A 6349-nucleotide genomic window follows, 5' to 3' on the forward strand; every position below is an offset into this window, starting at 1 on the left:
TTTTTTAAAATGTTATAATCTATAGACCTAATCACCTTCTACGTTACTTGTTTTTAATCCAAAGTTATAATCGTTTAGTTAATTTGTTTTCAATGGTAGATAAGAATCAAGTTGATAAGAAAGAGAACTATTATACAAATTGATTCAATAAAATTGCATCACATGCAGTATAGTTGTACGTTTGGACCATTCCTAATATTCTAAACTCGTAACAAGCTATATCAAATCACCTTCCACATATGATCATATATATACTCATCATCATGCCATATATGAACATATAACTTATATCAATCTAAACCAAAATCAGTTTTTTTTACAAGATATACTAATAATGTAATTTCTTGATACTTCCATTCTATTTTACATTTAGCTAACAATATTACGGGATGTAATTAATGGCCCATTTTATACCATGTTCCCTACCTTGATATTTCAATCATGACTTCGCTTAATGAAAATTCCGAAATAGGTGATATTATTACAACACTTAAACGAACTTTATGAGGTAACAATTATCTTATATTCATTACGTCAAACGTACTACTATATTAATCAACTGAAACAAAAAACCAAATTTTAAACTAATGAATCTTGAACGAATGGAAAACAGAATTATAATTCCCGAACTTCATTAATTTGTCATGTTGAAGCTTTTCATGACATGAATTTACAGATATGTACCTGATATTGGAAGCAAAAGAAAATGATGATGAGAATCAGCAGCAGTCATAACAGTACAATAGCAACAACTGCCCAGCAACAGTAACAACCCAGTAACAGACCGATGGAGTAGTAATCCCAAAAACAAAAGCTTTAAGCTTTGAATGAAACAACAACCATTAATACTAATTTCAAACAAAGAAAGAAAGCAGAAGATTTTTTAGTTTTTATTTTTATTTTGAAAGCTTAAATATTTTTCGGAATTTTTCTTTCTCTTAAATGTTCAGCCCTTTTTTCTCTCTTCTATTCTCTGTCCGTTTTTTTCTCTCTATCTGTATGTCTATCTAAATCAGATTTTCAAGACTTCTTATAACTCATCCCATAAATCTTTCCATTAATTAAAATCAATACTTTTTCTCTACCCAACTCATTATCTTCTCACTCATCCCCATTACATTAAATAAACATATCACACCACCCCATTATATTTTGTCCCCCATGCCTAACATAAAATAATGCAAGATTCCCCCCACTTAATTTTGTCTTGTCCCCCCTTTATATTAAATAACCATATCACAACTCACCCCATTTCATTTTGTCCCTCATGCTTCAAATAAACAATTACAAAATGTACAATTCCTAAACTACCCCTCCGACCCTATTGAAAATTACTATTTTACCCCCGAAAGTACTATAAATTACCAAACTACCCATCAGCTATAACACATCAATTAATCAAACTTAACCAAAATATAGACAATATGATTAATTTCTAACAATGTTCAAACAACAAATTTCATGAACATGATTTCTTCAACATTTCAACAACAAATCACATGAACATGATTTCTTCAACATTTCAACAACAAATCACATGAACAAAAATTGAACAACAAAGAACAACTAAAATTTGATTGAACAACATTTTAGCAACAAACAATCCTATTTTCGGATTCAACAACAGCAACAAACAAGTATATTTAGATTTTTAAATTCAATCATATTGAACTTAAGATCAACTCTAACAACATTACAACAAACAATTCTTATATTAAACTTTAAACAAGATTATGAGACCAATTCAAGAAATAATCATAAATGGTAAACAAGAAATCAAACTATACACATTTCGGATTCAAGATCAAACAAACATAATATGAACATGAATTAAATCTAAAAATAAAAACGACGGATTCAAATGATTAAAACCAACATACTTCCCTTATTACAACTAAATTCTTTTAGGCAAATGACAAAACAAAACCTAAGAAGAAACAATTATGAATTTAAACTTGAACTTAACAATATTAACAATTTCCGGAAAATACATAAAATACATGAAACAAATTGAAGAAACAATTAATTAAACTTCAATTTGTATCTAACTAATATTAAACTAACAAATATTCACTTAAACAATAATACAAACAAGAAATAAACATGAAAACAACTAATTAAACTTCTATTTTGAAATCTGAAAATTAATTTTAACAAAGTACATGAACATGAACAAACTAGAAAAATGATTTCAACGATGAACAACGAACAAAACAAGAATTGAATTCTTTAACGATTTTGGATCCGGAAAATATCAAACAAAAATATGGACAAAAATAAAACTCAAAAACAACTACCCGGAGATGAAACAACGACGAACTTTGATTGTAAACAAATCTGTCTGAGCCTCGACCAAAGCTCGAACGAAGGACGACGAAGACGAAGAAGAAGTAGAAGCAGCCCGCAGCTACTGCCGCGACGAGCAGCAACAGCAGTCCATCCAACACCTGCTGCGACGAGCAGCAGCAGCACGACGTCGAGAAGCAGAAGCAGCGGCGGAGGAAGGAGGAGAAGCAGCGGCGGAGGAAGGAGGAGAAGCAGCGGCGACGAAGGAGCTTGGTCAACGGACTATGGTGAAGCAATGGCGTTTGGTCGACGTCGAACAGCAGCAGCAGTGGGGTGTCGAGCAGCAGTAGTGTCGACGCATGCCAGCAGCAGTAATGGCGTGTCAAGCAGCAGCAGTGGCGACGCAGCTGAAACGAGCTTCGTGTTGGGTTGTTCATGGTTTTTTTGAGGTCGTTCATGGGAGGGCAGCTTGGAGACGACGTGCGTGTGTGTGCTTGCATTTCTGTGTGTGCGTAAGTATGTGTTTGCTGTGTGTGTTGGAGAAGGAGAAGGAGGGCAGCCATTGATGGAGCTTGGTGAAGCTTGAGGAAGAAGAAGAAGATAGGAGGGGGCGGATGACTATGCTTGTTTAGGGTTTTCTTCTCCCTTTTTTTTTTGTTTTTGTTTTGTAAAAAATGAAAGATAAAGGGGATTTTGGGTCTTTTGGGTTATGGACTGGGTCGACCCAGTTCGAAATGGACTGGGTCGTAGGGAAGATTGGGCCATTTTTTGGGCTTGTGACTTGGATTTGAAGAAGAGGCACAATTCCGACTTTCTTTATATTTTCGCTCTCTTTTCTTCTTTTATTTTTCTAAAACTAAATTATAAAAATACTTAAACTATTATTAAGAACTAAATTAAGTTATAAAAGCGTAAATTAACTCCCAATAACAATTAACGCACAATTAAGTATTAATTAAGCATAAAATTGTATATTTGGACATTAAATGCTAAAAATGCAAACAATGCCTATTTTTGTAATTTTTAATTTTTGTAAAACAAATTCAATTACTAACAATTGTAGAATTAAATCCTACATGCAAAATGCGACATATTTTTGTATTTTTTATTAATTTAGCAAATAAACACGCACAGACAAATACAAATAATTATTCAAAATATCACAAAATATCACAAAATTGCACACCAAAGAAAAATCATTTTATTTTTTGAATTTTTTGGGAGTAATTCTCATATAGGGCAAAAATCACGTGCTTACAGATAAAATTAAGGCAGATTATCTGCCTTTGGACTTATTGCTATAGGACCCAGTACCATCGCTCATCCATAGCCCGAGCAGTCCCAAAGGCCTCCCAAAAGGAAGAGGATGATTCTCAGAGCGGACGATGCAGTCATCCAGTTGGCAGACCTACCGGAGGCCTCCTCCAATCAGCCACAAGATGCACCTCAAGAGCCTGTCCAGGTCCAGGCCTAAGTCCCAGCAGTAGAGCAGCAGGCCATAGGGAACCAGTCTGAGGTTCCCGAGCACATTGAGGACCCAGGGACCACTCAGGATCCCATGCAAGCATACGGGCCATAGGAGTCTCTATATCCTTTTTCCCTTTTCTTTTTGGTGCTTATTTAGTTTAGTTGCCATTGGGGACAATGCCAGCTTTCATTTGAGGGGGTAGGCCCTACATTTATGTATTTGTATTACTGTATATATTTGACAGTTTTAGGCTTTCTTTATTTCTCATCTTTGGTTTGTATATAATTTTAACATTTCATTACATTTTGCGTATTTTTATTTTACTTTGGGTCTATATATAAAGTTATGTTACATTGTACATATTCATCCCATCTATTGTATATTCGACAAATCCCCTCTTGTATATATTCATTTTGCTTTCCGTAATTTTTCGTTCTTAGCTTCTTATTTATATTTGTAGCTTCTTGTTTTGAAAGTTTGTAATATGCCTTTGGTTTTCTTAATGCCACGATTCTTTCCAAAGGTGGAGTTTGTGTGAACCGGGTGGCTCTTCCCAATGATGGATGGCATGACAACCTTCTTAAGGGTTTGAGTCCGTTTTTCTTTTTGTTTTTAGTAGTTAGTGGTTAAGGGTGACTCAAGCAAAGCTTCACTTGGGCCTAGCACATTTACCTTTGATCTTATGGTCAAAAACAAATTGTTGTGTTTAGGATGGTGAAAGTCGTGACTTTGAGACTCTTGTGTTGACCAATAATCATCAAGTGATTTTTCGGGACCATTGTGTACTCAAATCTTATCTAAGGTCGTTGTGGTTCCCCGACTCTATGTCTTTAGCAATCCCATAGCTTGTGTGGCGAGAAATTGCATTGCAAGTCCAAGTCCCGAGCCATGGGTCTAGAACTTGCCTTGAATGTTTGTCGAGGCGAAATCCTAAGTGAATTTTGACTTGAGACATGATTATAGGCTCTACTTGGTCCAAATGATAGCTCGAACACTTTCATAACCTACCAATGATAAGATCCCTAGTCAACCCTATTGAGTCTTATACCTTTTTCCTTCAAGAACCATGATACAAGCCTATACCCGTTCTAAAAGAGACCCTCTCTTGGCACCCGATCTTTCCTTTAGCACATGGAAAAAGTATAAGTTTGGGGGGAGAGATGAGGATTGCAACAAAGTGATAAAAAGGCACAAAAATAAAGAAAAGGAAAGGCAATGAAAAAGAAAGAAAAGCAAAAAGGCAAAAAGAATGTTCAATGTGAAAAAAAATAAAAAAGGGATTCAAGAAAAGCAAAGAATGAAAAGTGTGGAAAGTTGAAAAAGGAGAAAAGGTTTGAAATGTATAAGAAAGAGTGACAATGTGTCTCTCTAACTTCTTAGAAAGAAGTGAAATGACTCAAAGAGTCAGGGGAATGTGTCCTGAAAGCCCTGAAGATGGAAGATGAGGTTATTTTTGTCAAAGAGTCAGGGGAATGTGTGCCAAAAGCCCTGAAGATGACTCAAAGAGTCAGGGGAATCTTCTTAAGGGAAGATGGAACCTACTTAGACAAAACACTTCTTACCCTGAACCAAAAGCCTTCACCATGTCTCCACAAAAGCCCTATATGATCTTGAGTTGAATGTAGCTTACATTAGTGGTGACTCACATAAGGGGCAAGCATATGGTACTTGGAGCCAGACTTGTGACTTTTTCTTGAGAGAGATGAGTGAACTTCCATTGACCTCGTTCTGAGTGCCACTATTCTAAAGGTGAGTTTTGCTTAGGGAGAGTTGAGGATGTGTGAGTTTGGGTTCCACAATGACCAAAGTAATAGAAAGAGTTCTTTGATGTGTTGAGTCTACTCTTATGCTCTTGTGTCGCACTTGATCCATGGTGTTTCAGAGAGTAAATGTTGTCAATGATTCATTTGTATTAAGGGCAATTGTTAGTTCCAATTGATGCTAGATGAGGTTACTTTAGGACAACTGAATTTACTTGGATTTTTCCTTGAGGGGTGGGTCTTATTTTGTTTGCTTGAGGACAAGCAAAAGCTTAAGTTTGGGGGAGTTGATAACTAGGGATTTTGCTACATTTTATACTCCTTCTTGCTTAAGTTTTGATTAGAAATGTGTACAAAATAGTCCCAAAGGCTCACAAGTTGTGCTTGATTGCAGGTATGATCAACAAGGTGACAAGATGTCAAAGATCAGCTCAAAAGGAGTGAAACTTGCACAAGTATCAAGACAAGATAAAGCTCAGACAAAACAAGGCCAGTGCGGCCGCACACCATTCTGTACGGTCCGCACAAGTGAGGTTCAGAGAGTATGATATTCAGGCAAAAAGGGCAATGCGGTTGCACTAGGTTTTGTGCGGTCCGCACAAGGATCAATGCGGCCGTACTCGATTTAGTGCGGTCCGCAGTAAGAAGGATCAGAGAGTTGCCAGTTCCGAGTTTCAAGCCAATGCGGTCCGTGTTACATTTCATGCGGACCGCACTAGAAGCCATTGTGGTCGCAGTCCATTCTGTGCGGTCCGCACTGCTCGAGTTCAAAGAGTTTGATTTTCAAGTCTAGAGCCTTAGTGCAACCGCACGTGATTTTGTGCGGTCCGCACTA

Source organism: Nicotiana tabacum, chromosome 8 (genome assembly GCF_000715075.1).
Source record: "Nicotiana tabacum cultivar K326 chromosome 8, ASM71507v2, whole genome shotgun sequence".
NCBI classification, from domain to species: Eukaryota; Viridiplantae; Streptophyta; class Magnoliopsida; order Solanales; family Solanaceae; genus Nicotiana; species Nicotiana tabacum.